The sequence below is a fragment of the Gopherus flavomarginatus genome, chromosome 22 (assembly GCF_025201925.1).
Source record: "Gopherus flavomarginatus isolate rGopFla2 chromosome 22, rGopFla2.mat.asm, whole genome shotgun sequence".
Classification (NCBI taxonomy): Eukaryota; Metazoa; Chordata; order Testudines; family Testudinidae; genus Gopherus; species Gopherus flavomarginatus.
The window spans coordinates 13660655-13679930 of NC_066638.1; the positions used below are offsets into that span (position 1 = coordinate 13660655).

A 19276-nucleotide genomic window follows, 5' to 3' on the forward strand; every position below is an offset into this window, starting at 1 on the left:
GATACAGAATGGATCATGGTAGTCCACAGCGCCTGTGCTGAGACTGACAGATGTGTTGATGCTGTTGCCTGGGTTGTCCATTAGGAACTGACCTGAGACCTCACAGGAGCGCGTTTCTCATCATCACCATGCATGCATTAGATGGCAGCAACTTTTGGTCCCTGGGTGTAGAATTCTTCTCTGGTTTCAGGGAGATGTTTTTAATTAGCAATGACATCAACTGTACAATGAATGAAAGCAGATGTAGCATCTACAAGGAGACACTATACCACGGTGAATCTATTACATGGTGGTGAAAGCTGCCATGAACCTCATTATCAGTCCCCTTGAGTCAACCAGTGTCCTAATCTGTTACAACTATTAAGCTGGTGCCAACAATCTATCATAGAATCACAGAATATCAGGGTTGGAAGGGACCTCAGGAGGGATCTAGTCCAACCCCTTGCTCAAAGCAGGACCAATCCCCAAACAGATTTTTATCAAAGATCCCTAAATAGCCCCCTCAAGGATTGAATTCACAATCTTGAGTTTAGCAGGCCAATGCTCAAACCACTGAGCTATCCCCAAGGGTGAAAACAACAAGGAGTCCTTGTGGCACCTTAGAGACTAACACATTTATTTGGGCATAAGCTTTTGTGGGCTAGAGCCCACTTCATCTGATGCATGAAGTGAAAAATACAGGAGCAGGTATAAATACATGAAAGGATGGGGGGTTTGCTTTACCAAGTGTGCTAATGAGATAAATCAATTAACAGCAGGTTACCAAGGGAGGAAAAATAACTTTTGAAGTGGTAAGAGTATCCTTGTTCTACTGAGAATGAGAAGTGTCAGTTTCTCTTACCATCCACCATTGCAAGTGAAAACCTCATTGAAGACTTTACTAAATATTGTATTAATTCTCAGAAGTATAGGCTGGGAATGTCAAAATGTTAGGCGACTCTGGAATGAAGCGACAAACAGAACTGAAGTAGAATTAAACAGATAATTACCTAGAGATCCAATACCATTTATTTTGGCATGTGTAGCTATGGTTACAGACCTTTCAGATGTCCCTTCCCACAACTTTATCTTAAGATCTGAAGTGGCAGCAAAATATAAAATAAAAAATCTTAGGAAATCTGCATGCCCCCTGTTATTGAATAGATGTTCATGGTGTATTGAGCTAGCTGATTTAAGTGAATTATCTTTGTGTTTATATTTATTAAATGTGCAATTAGCTATGCAACAAAGGCTATGGGAGAACAAATCATGTAGGTGCAGCTAATTGGAGACAGCGCAAGAGGTAACGAAAACAATCATTTTTACATCTTACGTATGAAAGGGGGCCAGAATCCTAGCCTGTGGAAACTGGCAAAGCTCCACTGACATCTCCCGCTGAGATTCTGGTCCGACTGAACACACTTGGTTCCCTTCTCATCTCGCTGGCATTCACGTAAAGCAGCTGTAGGTCCACTGAAGCGCCTGGAGTTACGCTAGTGGAAGAACAGAATTGCATGGTGACAGGGCATCCCAGAAAGTCTGAGATACAAAGTCTCACTGCATAGGAGCTGAGGCGAGTCCCAGATTTTTGGTGATTTTGGATAGGAATCTCACCACTGATCCCTAACAGGCCAATATAGAATCCCCAGCTCTGAGCGCGCCCAAAGCACAAGAAATCACGATCCCATGAAATACCCGGGCTCCATGGCAAGTTTGTGACTTTTGGCCCATTCCTGAGCAAGGGACAATGCGTAAACTGCACCACCCCGGAGAGCACTGTGCTTTCAAGACACTCCAGAGTCACAGTTCCTGGGTGGCTTTCTCCTTTTTCCAGAGGAAGGGGCAGTAATTTGCTGCTGGCCTCCACAATGTTCATGCCAATTCAGGCTGGCTTGTCAGCCAAAGGCTGATCCATCCCCTTCCTCTCCCTGCATGCAGAGGGAAGGAGGTGGGCATTAACACTTGCTTACTGCTATACCATGGCCTAGGTAGCTCATGCAGTGAAACTCCTTACTTTCCCTTACACTGTAGAGCTGGCAAATAGCACAAGTCACAATCTATCTGGCTACGGTATTTTGTACCTGTGTGCTTTCTAGTCTCCAATGCAGTGATCCTCTCAGCCCCACCCTGAGGCAGTCAGCACTATTATTTTAGAGATGGGGACCAGAGGCACAGAGAATCTAAGGAGCATGAGTTTAGGTGCCTAAAGATGCAGATAGCCGCCTAGTGGTATTTCCAGAAGCAGATGAGTCCTCTTGATTTCAACAGGAGTTAGGTGCCTAAGTACTTTTTAAAAGCCATAGATACCTATCTGCATCTTCAAGTGCACAAATTCCTTTAAAAATCCAGCCTCAATGACTCATCGAAGGTGGCACTGGAAATCTGTGACACAGTAAGTTGTTGAACCCAGCTCTTGCAGGCTAGCGTGCTAACCGCTGCACCATCCGTCCTCTCTAGCCCTGCAGATCCAGAGAGTTCAGCAAACATCCAACCTTTGGGGGCATCGACCAGAACAGAACCAGAACGCTCAGATTCTGCTGGCCGTGCACTGGCCAGTAATCAACTAGGCAGTGTCAATGGTGGAAAAAAGTCTGACATAACGAGGCCACTGATTTTCCTGCTCAACCTGTTAATTTATGTAATTGGAATTGCACGAGTAGTTTTTCTCCCCTCTCCTGGCTTCTGCTGTGAAACCAAGCAAGCTCTATAATCTTCTGCGCCGGTCTGCTAGAACAACGGGAAAAGGAAACTCTTAGCAGGCAAGCCATATCAATGAGTAGCTTTATCTCACGAGGAAGTTCTGGTACTTTTATATTTTTGAAGGCTCATTGAGCCACAATCAGAATTTTTTTTAAAAAAAATAAACCTCCCTGTAGCATGCAGATGCCCTGTGGCAGCAAAACATTATGATTTACCCTTCCACTGGTCATTCACTGCAAAGCTCTGCAGGCTCCTGGGAAATTGCAAAGGGATGGCAACAGTCCTCATTTTAGTCTTTCTTCATGGTTTCAAATTTCAAGGCTAGAGCTCGACCTTGCTCTCATTTCACTCAGTGGGAGTTTTGCCATTAGCTTCTATTGGAATTAGGGCTGGTTCATCTTCTCTTACAGAGCTAAGTGTGAGATTTCCTTCTTTTCCCTTCCAAATGGATTTGAGGGACTCTACGCTGTGGTGATGTCTACACTGCACGCCACTGGCAGCGGCATGTCGAACATAAGAAAGGCCATACCGGGTCAGATCAAAGTCCATCTAGACCAGTATCCTGTCTTCTGATAGTAGTCAATGCCAGGTGCCCCAGAGGGAATGAACAGAACAGGTAATAATCAAGTAATCCATCCCCTGTCACCCAATCCCAGCTTCTGACAAACAGAGGCTAGGGACACCTTCCCTGCTCATCCTGGCTAATAGCCATTGATGGACCTATCCTCCATGAACTTATCTAGTTCTTTTTTTAACCCTGTTATAGTCATGGCCTTCACAACATCCTGTGGCAAGGAGTTCCCCAGGTTGACAGTGCATTGTGTGAAGAAACACTTCCTTTTGTTTGTTTTAAATCTGTTCATTTGGCGACTCCTACTTTTATGAGAAGCAGTAAATAACACCTCCTTATTTACTTTCTCCACCCCAGTCATGTTTTTATAGACCTCAATCATATCACCCTTTAGTCATTTATTTTCCAAGCTGAAAAGTCCCAGTCTTATTAAACTCCTCATATGGAAGCTGTTCCATACCCCTAATCATTTTTTGCTGTCCTTTTCTTAACTTTTTCCAATTCCAATATACTTTTTTTGAGATGGGGTGACCACATCTGCATGCAGTATTCAAGACATGGGTGTGACATGGATTTATATAGAGGCAATATGGTATTTTCTGTCTTATTATCTTTCCTGTTCTTAACGATTCTCGACATTTTTGACTGCTCCTGCACATTGAGTGGATGTTTTCTGAGAACTATCCACGATGACTCCAAGATCTCTTTCTTGTGTGGTCATAGCTAATTTAGATCCCAGCATTTTATATGTATAGTTGGGATTATGTTTTCCAATGTCCATTACTTTGCATTTATCCAACATTGAATTTCATCTGCCATTTTGTTGCCCAGTCACCCAGTTTTGTGAGATCCCTTTGTAACTTCACAGTCTGCCTGGGACTTGACTATCTTGAGTAATTTTGTATCATTTGCAAATTTTGCCACCTCACTGGTTACCCCTTTTTCCAGATCATTTATGAATATGTTGAATAGGACTCATCTGAGTACAGACCCCTGGGGGACACCACTGTTTACCTCTCTCCATTCTGAAAACTGACCATTTAGTCCTACCTTTGTTTCCTATATTTTAACCAGTTATCAATACATGAGAGAACCTTCCCTCTTATCCCATGACAGCTTGAGTGTGTGTAGCAACACGCCGCAGTGAAAGGCAGGCTATGTCCATGCTATGGTGCGTAGTGCTTATGTCAGTGGGCAACTCGCCACCATTGGAGCCTTTCACTGCAGCGAGGAAAGGCTCAGGCAGTGGGACATCAACATCATCATCATCATGTTCCCATTACACCTCTGTTAGTGGGACACTAAACTACTAAAAATAGCACCATAGATGGGGGAGGCTGTGCTTGGGTGTGTTGAGAGCTGTGTAGGGTATATACTCACAGTGTTCAGACATGGCTTGACTCACCTAAGTAGGGACTCTCCATCTACATTGCTATTTATACCCAAGCTGGGGGTGTGTGTACTGTGTACGCGACACAACATCATAAGGAGTGGGCAGTGTAGTCACACATTTAGTGGGTCCAATTCTGCCATCTTTACACAGGAATAGAGTCACATGCCTGGCCTGTTACTGGTTACCACCTGCCTTTACCCCATAAATAGCCCTATTGAAGACAATGGGCATCTCCTCAGCTACCCAACTTAAAACGTGGCATGGAGAGGTCCTTCAGAAACACTGAACTCTGTCACTTGAACCAAAGGAGGATCACTTTTAGCCATCAGAAAAAATAAGGCTTTGATCTTCTCTAGGCCAATGGGATTACTCCAGGTTGATACCAGTTCAACAGAGATCAGAATCTGCTCACAAATATCCGGTTAGTGCAAAAAGTTAGCAGCTTTGTTTCCATCTCAAGGCCATTTTGTTTAGATGCTTTTCTCTTTAGGAAATTAACTTGTTTCTATATGGAGATGAAAACCAGATGTTAATGTTGTGTGTGTCTTTTACCTTATCTGGGATCCGCAACATGTCACACCCTGCGGCATGAGCACAGGATAGAGTAGCAGGGGGAAAACCAGTCTTCTTTCTTATTTTGAAGTATGTGCATCCATTCCCTGGGACAGAGGTAAAATAAGATGTCTACTTGGGTGAGTACGCTGAGCCAGATGCACTGTATGGTGGGATAAATAAAAAGTTATGTTAAAATTAGATCTGTCAGAGTGATCTGGAGTCGGATTCTTAAATGGAGACTGAAGTCTTTTGGTATAGTCTGTACAACAGGAGCATGATGCTGTGAAGATTATAAGTGAAATCCTGGCCCCATTAAAGTCAATGGCAAATCTCCCATTGATTTCAGTGGGGCCAGGGTCTCACGCTGTCTCTGTCCAGAATGGTTCCTAACCCCATGACCTATCCTCACCCCATGACCTTGTAGGAATCCCAGCACAGCTAATGAACAAATGATTAGTTGCCACAGGCACTCCAATACCGTGGTAATTATTGGCGAATGTGCAAGTGGTGCAATAAAGACAGGGGAAAAGTTCAAAATACAAAATATAAATGAGGGAGATAAAACAGAGATGTAGAAATTATATGTTGTAGCCATTCAAAAGCCCCAGGGTCAGGAGCGTGGAGTCTGGAAAGCCCTGCTGATGGACCAGCACAAGATGAGCAGCCATTCAGTAAGTGTGCAGCATCTTCAGGGCACCGCAGGCTGGTCCGGAGTCCACAGGCGTGGTCATTTGCTGTGCACTTCACCACCCCGCATTGGAGATGGGTGAGTTTACCCCAGTCATAGTGTGTCAGCACAAAGCCAGGCAGCCTCTCCTCAGGCTGCGAGAGGAGGAAGGAACGTCTCACAGAGGGAGCAGTTCATCCCCATTCAGCTCGCAACAACATGACCATGGAGATGGTCGATTATATAATCCAGATTGGTCTTCTGCTGTTCGATCGATATATCTTTGGAAAGTGGCAGTGATGGCAGAATCCCTGATAATGGACACTCATACAAGAACATAGATAGATAGATAGATAGATAGATAGATAGATAGATAGATAGATAGCAGAAAAGGAGGTTTAGGTTGAACATTAGGAAAAACTTCCTAACTGTCAGGGTAGTTAGGCACTGGAACAGATTGCCTAGGGATGTTGTGGAATATCCATCACTGGAGGGTTCTTTTAGAATGGGTTAGACAAACCCCTGTCATGAATGATCTAGTTATTATGTAGTCCTGCCTTGAATGCAGGGACTGGACTAGGTGATATATTGAGGTCCCTTCCAGTCCTACATATCTATGATTTTTTACTTAAATAGATAAGACACTGCCCCTATGGAAGTCAATGGGAGTTTTAACATTGACGTCCATAGAAACAAGATCGGGACCGTGAGAGCTGTCCAGCTGCATGCTTTAGGACACAATCTAAGCTCCTCTCTCACTCCAATGATCATTATGGGATGCGTGTCTCTTCCTCTGAAATATCCATCAGTGAATATGGTTGAGACAGGATATCAGTCTAGATGGGTCAACTCTAGTGTAGCAGTTTGCATGTGGTTACCAAGACAGACTGGAGTACTTGCACTGGGAGAAAATATCTGATGCTAGGTTGCTCTCTAATCCAGCAGACAAGATCCAATTGTTGGAACTGAACTCATAAAAATTAAATCTGGATATAAGTATCAGGAAATAGCCATGTTAGTCAGTATCCACAAAAACAACAAGGAGCCCGGTGGCACCTTAAAGACTAACAGATTTATTTGAGCATAAACTTTCGTGAGTAAAAAACCTCACTTCTTCAGCTACAACATAATGGACATAAGTTGCATGTTTTGAACAGTGAGTGCAATTAATAGTTGGAGCAGTTCCACAAGGGACAGGGGCGGCTCCAGGCACCAACACACCAAGCGTGTGCCTGGGGAGGCAAGCCACGGGGGGTGGCCTGCAGGTGGCATGCTGCCGAATCCGCATTACCAGCAGACCTCCTGCAGGTGTGCCACCGAAAGCCACCTGATTGCCATGCTTGGGTGGCAAAATACATAGAGCCATCCCTGACAAGGGATGTGGTAAATTCTCCACCATTTGGAGTCCTCTAATCAAGATGGGATATCTTTCTAAAACTGCTGCTCTAATTCAGACGCAAGTTGTCATGATCAATGCAGGAATCACTGGATATGTCTACACAGCAATTAAACACCGATGGCTGGCCCGGCTCAGCGGACTCATGCTCATGGGGTTCAGCCGGCAGGGCTGTAAAATTGCTGTGTACATGTTGGGGCTGGGACCCTATGAGGAGGGAGGGGTCCCAGAGTCCAGTCTCAAGCCCGAGCACAAATGTCCGCACAGCAATGTTTAGCCCCACAGCCCGAGCCCAAGTCAGCCAGGCCTTAAGTCTTTTATTCCAGTGCTGCTAGGCAGAGGTGCTGGGACAATTTGTAAAGTGAGGGTGCCGAAAGCCATTGAACCAAACTGTAAAGCCTGTATCTCATGGAAACCACTTCAAGCCAGGGGGTGTAGCAGCACCGCCAGCACCGATGCTGCTGGATGAAATTCTCTAGCCTGTGTTAGCCAGGAGGTGAGTCTAGATGGCAGCCTCTGGCCTTAAAATCAGTTGCACTATGGAGAAGCATAACAGTTACCTATAATCAAACATTTAGAACAGCCAGTAAAGAACTATTCACATCTTTTGCAGTTTGAACTGCCCTGAGGAGATGTTCTTTGCATGGAACAAGAGTTAGGAGAATATATAGATCCAATATAGCACAACAGGGACTTTGAAAACTAACATTTGTTCCACTGTTTGATTATTTTACATCACTGGCCCTACAAAATTTGTTTCTAAATATTATTCAGAGTAATTCTGTTTGATGGACTGTAAATTGCTGTTGTTAAGGAACTATATACGCATGCTTATTTGCTCTATTAATGATGTAGCTTTAAAGATCCAGATAGCTCCTAGCCAAGGTTTTGAATATTAAAAATAAAAGGTTGGATTTTGCTGGGGTTTTAAACAAAGGCTGAGGCAGGAATTGATGAAAGAGAAGATTTACTAAGATATCCAAATGAGGGAGTTTCTTCTTCAGGGTGCTGAATGGTGTCAACCTTCCATATTAAAAATCATGAATCAGGTCCTTAAAAAAATCATGAGATTGGCATAAAAATCACAAGATTAAAAACAAACAAACAAACAATAATTTCTGGCATCTTAGTGTTTGCTTTCCGGTTTTTGTGCTGTGACGGGGCACGCAAACCCTGTCCCTGACTGAACAAGGTTAACCAGCAGTCTGGAGAGCAAGTAGACTCTCCTCGTTACACCTGAACTGAAGGGAGCATTTAAAAGATGGACATAGAGCAGAGAGGCTGGCTGGTGGAGGACTAGGAAGGTGACTGGAGACAGGAATATTGTGCAGCCCACTGGAGCCCCTGAATGAGGGGAGGAGTGTGCCCTGGACAGGGGGGCTGTTTGAGGCACAAGACCAGGGGTTGAGATGTGGGGGCTGAGGCACTGTTGTGAGGAAGATCTTGATGAGGCCAAAGGTTTGATTGTTTTCATATTTTTGTTGGATTTAGGTAAAAGACTCTGAGGCCCTGGAAGAGGCGGGACTCTGTAAATGGGTGTGGGGCTGAGGGACCAGCTCACTTCAGTGGACAGAGTAGGTCAAACACTGGGGAAACTGAGGCAAAGTTGCTGCAGCACTACATCTGGCCACATGGGGGTGCTCTGGGGCATCAACTTTGCTACATGTCCATTCATGGTTCACATTTTCCAGCTTATCTGCATCACCACAGGGGCTACATGCTTACTCACTCCCCGCCCCCCAAAAGGTGAGATTCTTAGCTAATAACATGATGGCAGGAGCTGGAGCTTTCAGAAAAACACCAGGTAGCACGAGTCTCACAATTGAATTGTGAGACTTGGCAACATTGGAAAGTCCTTTCAGATGTGCTCAATAGGAGAGGAGAGGGCTCAGTACCTTGCCAGAGGATACCAGCACAAAGTCCATTCATCACTTTGGTATCTCAACATAGCATTTTGGAGCCAGCTTCCCAGCCTGGATCAACAGACCCATGGTAGGAAGCCTTGTGCTTGCCCTCTAAAAGTAGCTGTGTAGAAAGCCCGTTGAAGTTGCAGCTTGACCTTGAACTTGGGCTCTGAAGGCCCCGTCTTCAATAGGCTCCAGCCACAACTTCTAAATGCTGTCTACACAGCTATTTTTAGAGTGCTAGCCCAAGCCCCACTAGCTGGAGGTTGTCGACTCAGGCTAGGACTCTCACCCTCACTCCTCCAACAAGCTGTATAGCCAGACCCTTCATATCCCACTTACATCCTTTTTTTGAGGATTGGCTTCTATGCTGCATAGGCCCTGTGCTGGCATCTCTACCCACTTCTCAGAGCTGGCACCTATGCTCAAGACCTTGATTGGAACTGTCCAATATTCAAATCCGGGTCTGCTCAATGGGGCTCTGGGCTGTAGTCAGATTTGTCCATTCCTATTCCAAGGACCAAATCCTCAATGGGTGTAAATTAGTAGCGCTTGGTTGACCACAGTGAACCAACACTGATTTACACCAATAGGGAAGTCAGCCTGGAATTTCTTGCTTCCAGCTCAACACTCTAAAGTCAGACACAGAAGGAGGAGGGATTGCTCAGTGGTATGAACATTGGCCTGCTAAACCCGGGATTGTGAGTTCAGTCCTTGAGGGGGACTATTTAGGGAACTGGGGTAAAAACCTGCCTTGGGATTGGTCCTTCTCTGAGCAGGGGGTTGGACTAGATCCCTCCTGAGGTCCCTTCCAATCCAGATATTCTATGATTTGTTCTTTGAACTTGCTACTGCACCGTACAGGAAATAGCTTTCAAAAGACAGGCACCCCTCCTTCTGTGGCCAGCCACCTGCTGGGGGTTGAAGATTTTGTCTTCCCAGGTATCACCATGGAAACTCAAAACATGACATTAGTTAAATTAGAGATCAACTCTTTTTATGCAATGCAAATGCCCTGTCTCGGTAAATCCCCCTTCTGAAGTTGGCAGATGCAAATTAAATCCTGTTCACTGGAGTGTAATTTGGCTTTGAACAGTTTGAAAGGCCCTCAGTGATTCAGTGGGTGGAGGGGAATTAGTCGTAAGCTGCATGTTAGGTTTCTCCTCCCTTAATTTGTTTACATGAATGCTACTGAAGCAATATGCAGTGTAGACAAGTTGCCAAGTGACACAGGAGAGTGAGAGCCAAGGTTTTAGAATCATAGAATCATAGAGTATCAGTGTTGGAAGGGACCTCAGGAGGTATCTAGTCCAACCGGCTGCTCAAAGCAGGACCAATCCCCAACTAAATCATCCCAGCCAGGGCTTTGTCAAGCCTGACCTTAAAAACCTCTAAGGAAGGGGATTCCACCACGTCCCTAGGTAACCTTTCCAGTGCTTCACCACCCTCTTAGTGAAATATTGTTTCCTAATATACAACCTAAACCTCCCCCACTGCAACTTGAGACCATTACTTCTTGTTCTGTCACCTGCTACCACTGAGAACAGTCTAGATCTATCCTCTTTGGAACCCCCTTTCAGGTAGTTGAAAGCAGCTATCAAATCCCCCTTTTCTCTTCTGCAGACTAAACAATCCCAGTTCCCTCAGCCTCTCCTCATAAATCATGTACTCCAGCCCCCCAATAATTCTTGTTGCCCTCTGCTGAACTCTATCCAATTCCTCCACATCCTTCCTGTAGTGTGGGGCACAAAACTGGACACAGTACTTGAGATGAGGCCTCACCAATGCCAAATAAAGGGGAATGATCACGTCCCTCGATCTGCTGGCAATGCCCGTACTTATACAACTTACTGTTAGTATCTAGAGTTGTAAATAATATTGGACCAGTGTACCTGAAATAATGATCAATAATAGACCATCTGTCATTCCATGTTCCATCATGTTCACAGAGACCAGTAGGCTTGGAGTGGCCAAGCAGCCAACACTGCAGTCATGTGAGGACAACCCTAGGGTATTCCTCACTGCAGGTGTAGCATCCTCAAGGAATCAGGGAGTGTCCCACTTATCAATGAGATAGTTTTAGTCAATGATTACGTCAATGACACAGTGGATGCCATAGAATCATAGAAATGTGGGGCTGGAAAGGATTGGGTCATTTACTTCAGTCCCCTGCACTGAGGAGTAAGCGTTATCTAGACCAGTGGTTCTCTCCTGGGGGTACGCAAAGGTCTTCCAGGAGGTACTCAACTCATCTAGATCAGTGTTTCTCAACCTTAGGGTTGTGACCCCCAGGCCGGGTTTAGTGGCGTTGCAAGTTAGGGGGTGGCATGCGGGACAATTGCCTGGGGCCCCCTGCCACAGGGGACTCTGCAAAGCTAAGTTACATGCTTCAGCCCCAGGTGGTAGGGCTCGGGGTTCAGACGAGGCTCACAAACAGGGCCTGCTTTAGAAAGTGCAGGGCCCAATTCAAACAGTTTCAATGTAAAAAACACATGGGGCTTGTACTCACCAGGCAGTGCTTCGAGTCTTCGGCACCGGGTCCTTCACTCGCTCCAGGTCTCCAGTGGCACTGACGGACTCACCGCCAAAGTGTTGCTGAAGACCCAGAACAAGCGAAGGACCCACTGCCGAAGTGTCACCAAAGACCCAGAGCGCAGCCAGGTGAGTAAAAATTAAAAAGGTGCCTCTAGCCAGGGAAGAGATTCTCACTGGGCACGGGGCCCGATTCGGGGGAATTGGTGGAATTGGCCTAAAGCCGGCCCTGCTCACAAGTGAAAAACAGGCTCAAGTATCACACTGAAATATATGTCCAATGTTTATTTGCAAATCGATTTATTTAATAAATACATGGTAAAAATGAAGCAGCAAGCAATTGTTCCGTAATAGCCTGCTGTCACACTTGTGTATTTGTATGTTTGATTTTGTAAGCAAGTAGTTATTAAGTGAGGTGAAACTTGGGATTCATGAGATAAATCAGACTCCTGAAAAGGGGACAGTAGTCTGGAAAGATTGAGAACCACCGATCTAGACCGTCCATGACAGGTGTTTGTCTAAACTCTTCTTAAGCGCCTCCAGTGACAGCCTCCCTGGGTAATTTGTTACAATGTTTAACTACTCTGACAGCTAAGATGTTTTTCCTGATGTCTAACCTAAATCTTTCTTGCTGCAATTGAAGCCCATTACATCTTGTCTTGTCCTCAGTGGATAAGGAGAACAATTTATCAGCCTCCTCTTTACAACAATTTTTCACATATTTGAAAATGATTATGATGTCATCAGCCCCAGTCTTCTTCAGATTTAACAAACCCATTTTTTTTCAATCTTTCCTTGTAAGTCACATTTTCTAGACCTTTAATTATTTTTGTCACTTTCCTCTGGACTGTCTCCAATTTGTCCACATCTTTTCTGAAGTCTGGTGTCCAGAACAGGACACAACACTTATCAATGCTAAGCAGAAGGGAAGAATTACTTCTCACATCCTGTTTACAACTCTCCTACTACAGCCCAGAATGATGTTTGCTTTTTTTTTGGCCACTATATTGTTAGCTCATATTTAGTTTTTGATCCACTATAACCCCCTGCTCCTTTCTAGGCAGTCATTTGCGCAATTGATTATTCCTTCTAAAGTGCAGTACTTTGCATTTGTCTTTACTGGATTTCATCCTATCCAGTGAACCCCTCTACTCTGTCTCCCTAGCTTATTTCTTGCTAGATACCTGTAGGCTCCAGGGAGGGAGTTATAGGATCATAGAATATCAAGGTTGGCAGGGACCTCAGGAGGCCATCTAGTCCAAACCCGTTCTCAAAGCAGGGCCAATTCCCAGACAGATTTTTACCCCAATTGGCCCCCTCAAGGATTGAACTCACAACCCTGAGTTTAGCAGGCCAATGCTCAAACCACTGAGCTATCCCTACAGGAATTAAAATCACTGGGGAGGAGGTTTGGTGGTGGGCAATTAATGCAAATTCCTAGGCAGTTAACAAGATTGGAGAAGTCTCACCTCCTGGGGGAAACTGCATAGACTATTTTGACTTGGTTCAAAAGGCTGGCAAACAAAGAATTGACAACAGTATAAGAGTGACCATCCAGACTGACATAGGGAGGAATTCGCACACATTCCCCATGAGCTGATGGTTGCAAGACTGATCAGAGGGAGAGGCTCCGTGAGAAGCACTGAAGGACTTTGAAATCTGTCATGGTCTCCATGAGACCTGGGTGAGACCTGGTAGGCTAAGACCAGTCTGTAAGCTGTTTATTGGTCTTCAGATATGTTTTCTCTGTAATACTTTTGTTCTGAATGAATAATACTTTCCTATGTGAAAGCTGGCAGGTCACTGGTTAACCTTGTCTTTGTCTCTGGGAGAGCAGGACTGCAGGTGCTGGATTAAAGGTAGATCTGCTCAGGTGATCACAGGGGATTGCAGCCCAAAACAGTCACTGAGAGATGTGGTTTACCTCCTGCCAGGTTAAAGTGATGAGATGGGAGAGATGGACCCTGACATTGGCAGAAAGGGTCATGTTCATTAAAACATTCCTATTACCACTTTGCAGTTCTGAGGCATATGTGCACCCTCTCCTAGGAAATTTGTCTGTCAAACCTACAGGGTTTATTTTTTCAGGTGCTCTGGGGCAATAGAGAAGAGAAGCAGAGTCTACCTGATAGTTAAGGAAGGGAGTTTGGGGATTGTGTGTCCGGAAGCTTTCTTGTAGTTTTTGTTATTGTCATAGGGTTTGCATGGCTGGTAGGGCATGGCCATGTATGTTCCAGTGTTTCCAGGAGATGTTGCAGAGAAAGAAATGGGGTAACTGGTGGGGGAAAGAGGATGCAGTCCCTAAAATATGTACTTTTTCCTGCAAAAGCCCAGCAAGTTCCCTCTTACCATATCTCTGCAAACTGTATCTCTCCCAGCGAACCCAGGCAATGGCATGCCAGCATGGTGGCTCACACTTTAGGACAGCACTATACCCCAGCACGTAAGGACTGTTTTGAATTCTCCACAAGATTGTCTCAGTGGGTCAACTAACATGTTCTGTTTTGATACAATCAAAAATGTTTCATTTCAATTTTAACTTTTTCCTTTTATATTATATTGTCAGTTATAATAAAAAACTAACTAGATTTCAACTCCAAATGTTCTTTCGAAATGAAAAACTCTAAGCCTTCCATTCTGACCAGGTCAAAATGGAACACTACATGCTCTTACTGAAATGCTTGGTTACATTTAAAAAAAAAAGTGTCGATTTTGACAACATTTTGTTTTGAAGAAAAAAGTATCAATTTTGTCGAAAACCAAAATCAAAAAAATCCCCAACCTTCCAACCAGCTGTACCCACTTACAGAACTGTGCAGAATACATTTCACCACCCTCAGAACAAGTTGGCCAGGTTGCAAGAAATACACCCAAATCCTTCAAAGTTGTCATCTTGCGTTAAAACATAAAAATCACAGTACAGTTAGTGCAGGGGGAAACTGCCAGGTTAGAAGCCTAAGAAATGAAGTCCTTTATGCACAGAACAGGCAAAACATGGTCTGTGGCACCATAAGCATCTTCCATAGGTTTCATCAGTTGCACTGAATCATCTGTCTCCAGAGCTAAGAGGAATTTGGTTTCCATTGTCCATTCAATCCCTGGCCTGTCTCATGACAGTGCCAGCCAGGGCCTGGCTCGTGTGAGCCAGAAAGTTTTGGGCAATATACATGATTTGTTGGTTCACAGAAAGGGTCATAATCACTGGAGCTATAAAGGACGAATAGAACTTGTGAGCCCCTCTCCGCTCCTGTATGAACAGGATATAATCCTCTGATAAAGGACATCTGGATAATAAACTGATATCCACCTTGTCCAATTTTCTCAGGGACCAAGACAAATACAGATGTTGGGCCAGATGGTCAGCTGACATTAACTTCAGTGGAAATACACCCACGTATACCACTGAGAAGCTGACCTCTTCTCAGCATCACAGCTCAGTCATGATACTTTATAAACTGAATTCATTCCCAGAGAATTAACTGGGGACTATATTCATTCCTTTTTATCAATGGCATGAATCTGTCCCTATGTATTTTCTTTGTGCATAGAATCATAGAATTTTAGGGTTGGAAGGGACCTCAAGAGATCATCTAGTCCAACCCCCTGCTCAAAGCAGGACCAATTCCCAAATGGCCCCTCAAGGATTGAGCTCACAACCCTGGGTTTATCAGGCCAATGCACATCATCACCTACATTGCCCCAGCTCCAATGGCCCCGCTGCTATCTCCCAGTTCCTTCTTCTCTCTCCTTTGTTCTGAATTCAGAGCATATCCTTGCCTCACCTGCATGCATACGGGCACTTTCCCAGGATCAGTGAAATGTAAGGGATCTTGGAGGGTCATCTAATCCAGTCCTCTGCACTGATCCAGGATCAAATATACCGGCTATCCCAGACATATTGTGTTTATATTTTTTTTTACGGATGACCCTCATGATGTTCATCCAATAACCTCACGCTGTTTTACACACTCCAATTTTATGCCGTTCAGTACCACTGTGAACAACAATGTTGTCTTCAGAGGTGGAAACTGAAGTGCAGAGGTTAAACGGTTCACATTTTCACGGTAAATCAGTGGCAGAATTTTGAATGAACCACAGAAGTCTGATGCCGGTTCCCCACCCCAACCACTTTTTCGAGTGCCAGTCCTGTGCTGCTTGACCTGTGGCAATGTGAACTATGACAGCATCTTTAAGTAATAAACACCTGATCTCTAATGGAAATGCAATTCTGATGACTGAGCAAACATGTGCCTTTCACTTACTTTTTGTTTCACACAATCTTGGCTTATGTTTTATAACAATGGCTTTGATTCCCTTAGCTGCAAACCTCTTGATCCAAACGTTTAGACCAGATAAGCAGATTTGTTGAAATTATTATTATCTAGAGCTGATTTGATTTGCTAGAAGCAGGCAATGAATGGCCTTTGAAATCCAGCTGGGATAAATTCATCCCACCAAAGTGAAATCTACCGTGAGACTATATTGAATTATGTTACATTTATAATAGCATTTCACTCCATTACTTAACTACAGCAGAGGCAAAATTACCCACAGAGAGAAATGATTTTCCCGTTGGAGGTCTGCCTGCCCTCCGCATTGGCCTGTGACACATTTATAGGAAAATTTTGGTTCCCTCTTGGAGAAAGAAATAGGATGGCAAGGAGTCATGGACACAGGGCAACGAAATCTTTGACAGGTGCCTTTGGGGACTGGCAACGAGGTTTGGAGACTTCTGGCTCCAGGCCCCCACAAATCCAGCATCAGAAAGTCATGGTGGCTTCAGTGTACTGGCTGAGTAGACATAATGTCAAACCACAATTGCTATTGGCACCTTTGCGAGAAATCAAGGGTTCTCTTCATCCCCTAGAGATAGGCTCAACATGTCACTTTTGAAGACCTTGATCTTCACTGCCTTCAGGCTTAACAGCTTCTTTTACTTGTATTTCTCTTTGCCTCAAATCTGACTTGACCCATGATGACCCATCTAGCCCAGTCTCCTCTCTCTGGCAGTGACCAGTAACAGCTGCTTCAGAGGAAGATGCAAGAAGCCCTCTAATGGTCATCTGTGGAATAACTCACCAGAACATTTTTTCTTAAGGCCATGCAGATTCTTAATCTTTTTCTCTCCTTCTCTTTCCTTTTGTTTTCTTGCAGGCAGGTTTGTGCAAAGAGGAGTGTTTTGGTTCAGGGCAGGGAATACTTGTTATCTACCCTATGCAGCAGCATGTCTGACTTCTTGGGCAGAAGGTCACCTAGAAAGACCTCATCCGTCAAACTGTTCCCATCTTGTAATCTATGAATCAGATGGGGGAGAAGGCCCATGATATAAAGCACAGACAAGGATGGGTAGCAAAGCATGCACTTGTCACAAAATTAGTGCCAGAAATATATGGGCAATCAATCAAAGTTATAGCACGGTCTCCTTGCGGTTATTTGATATATAATGCCCCTAATCAATAATGGAGGGGAAAAAAGTGGCCTGATTTAATATTTGCCCAGGCTTCCTAGAAAAGCAAGATTTATTGCAACATAAAAAAACAAATTTAGCCTCTAGCTTAATAGCCAGTTGGTCCATATAATATTGCTGAAATCATATTTACCATGCACCTTAATGCAAAGACATTAATATCTTTGTACCTGCTCAGCGATGTCATGCTGGATTTTAGCTCAGGATGCAGCATCCATCTCTTCTTGACTTGAAAACAGCTTGCTTAAGAAAATATTTCTTTTATGCATTTAAAATTTCAAATCAGTGAGCAGGTTACAAATTACTACCAATAGATATGTAAAGAGAAGGAGATCTCAGGGTCTGTTTCTGCTTAGGAAGTTCTAGCTGGGGCGGATTGCTCGACCTCTGTACATAGGGGTTGAGGTTTTCTTTTCCCCATGGGGTACTCCACCCCTGCTTTGCTCTGAGCACATGATTTATGAGGAGAGGCTGAGGGAACTGGGATTGTTTAGTCTGCAGAAGAAAAGAATGAGGGGTGGTTTGATACCTGCTTTCAACTACCTGAATAGGAGTTCCAAAGAGGATGGCTCTAGACTATTCTGAGTGGTACCAGATGACAGAACAAAGAGTAATGGTTGCAGTGGGGAGGTTTAGGTTGGATATTAGGAAAACCTTTTTCACTAGGAGGGTGGTGAAGCACTGGAATGGGTTCCCTAGGGAGGTGGTGGAATCTCCTTCCTTAGAGGTTTTTAAGGTCAGGCTTGACAAAGCCCTGGCTGGGATGATTTAGCTGGGGATTGGTCCTGTTTGAGCAGGGGCTTGGACTAGATACCTCCTGAGGTCCCTTCCAGCCCTGATATTTTATGATTCTATGAACTCTAAATCTGCCACTGGTCAGGTGGGAAATATCACAACATCAATTTGGCTCATGCTAGTCATGTAATGTTCAGTCACAGTCCCTGCCAAAATCTGGAACTTCACAGGCCCACGACAAGGAAAGGGAATGAAAGGAAGCCCCCGCCCTTCCCTGCTTATAAAACCTACCATCACTGAGCTTCTCAGAACTGCCTAAATGCTTAGATTCAGGCTCAGTGGCAGAAATGGTCCAATGTCTGGCATCAAGGTCACATGCACGTGTATTCATGGGAAATACACGGTAAAGTCGCTCAGAGATTCATGTCAGAAGCACACGCGCGCTCTAGCCATCCAATCAAAGCACATGTGCAACACAGTGTGACGTTAGACACAAGTTATCAGCCTAGACGGTGTTACCTGCATAATGGCGAAGAATAATTCCCTCCATTGCAGGGATTATGGAGTGGAATTCTGTGGCCTGGGTTACGCGGGAAATCAGACTGGATGATGAAAGTGATATAGTCTGGCTTTAAAATCCTTGGGCCAGGGTTTCCTTGCCCTGCACCTTGGGCAGTCATTTATAACAGTGCAAAGAGAGTGTTAAGTGGCTCTCAATCATTACCATTCTGATTTAGTGGCATTTTACGCCCACTTTGCACTAGTATAAATGACTGCAGAAGAATGACTGCACGCAGGGAAATGGGGAATCAGACCCTATGACTGAGCTAGAATTCTGAACAGAGTTTTTACTGTTGATCTACAGAATGAAAAAAAAAAAAGGAAATTTACTGAATACCTTTGAATAAATGTGTGGGGATCACAATCTGCTTGCGGATACTTCACGAGCAGAAATGTAGGCTCCCTTTGTCAAATAAAGGATATTTTATTCATGCTCAATTATTCCTATTGCAGTTCTTAAAATGCATGAGCCCAAAACACAGCTCCAGGTCCAAATATGCCTGACCTCTGATTTTATCTAGATCTTGCTTATCTGGACCATACAAGAAACTCAGCTAGGTCTGAATGAACCTAAGTAAATATTCCCAGGCTTGGAAATGAATTTGTGTTTACTACATGAGAGCCTGATGTCCTCAGCCATTCACAGCTCGGAGAACAGAAGACAGGAGTTTCTTCAGAAATAAAACCAAACAGATGTCTCAAATCAACACAGCCGCTGTATCTGCAGAATATTTCTTTCAGTAATCTCTCCAGTAATTAATTTTTTCTGTTATAACAAAAGACATTTCAGTCACCAGGAAGACAGACCCTGCTTTT

General features: G+C 44.3%; 1 protein-coding gene across 3 annotated transcripts in view; it reads left to right on the top strand.

The window, feature by feature from the left end:
- The window catches only part of PTPRU (protein tyrosine phosphatase receptor type U), a 704694-nt gene extending 686763 nt beyond the window's left edge, over positions 1 to 17931 (top strand). For all 3 annotated transcript variants that reach the window (XM_050932286.1, XM_050932285.1, XM_050932288.1), the window contains one exon: positions 17795 to 17931. The gene's annotated coding sequence lies outside the window, so the exon portion shown is untranslated. The remainder of the gene's footprint in view (positions 1 to 17794) is intronic.
- The last annotated feature ends 1345 nt before the right edge of the window (positions 17932 to 19276 follow it).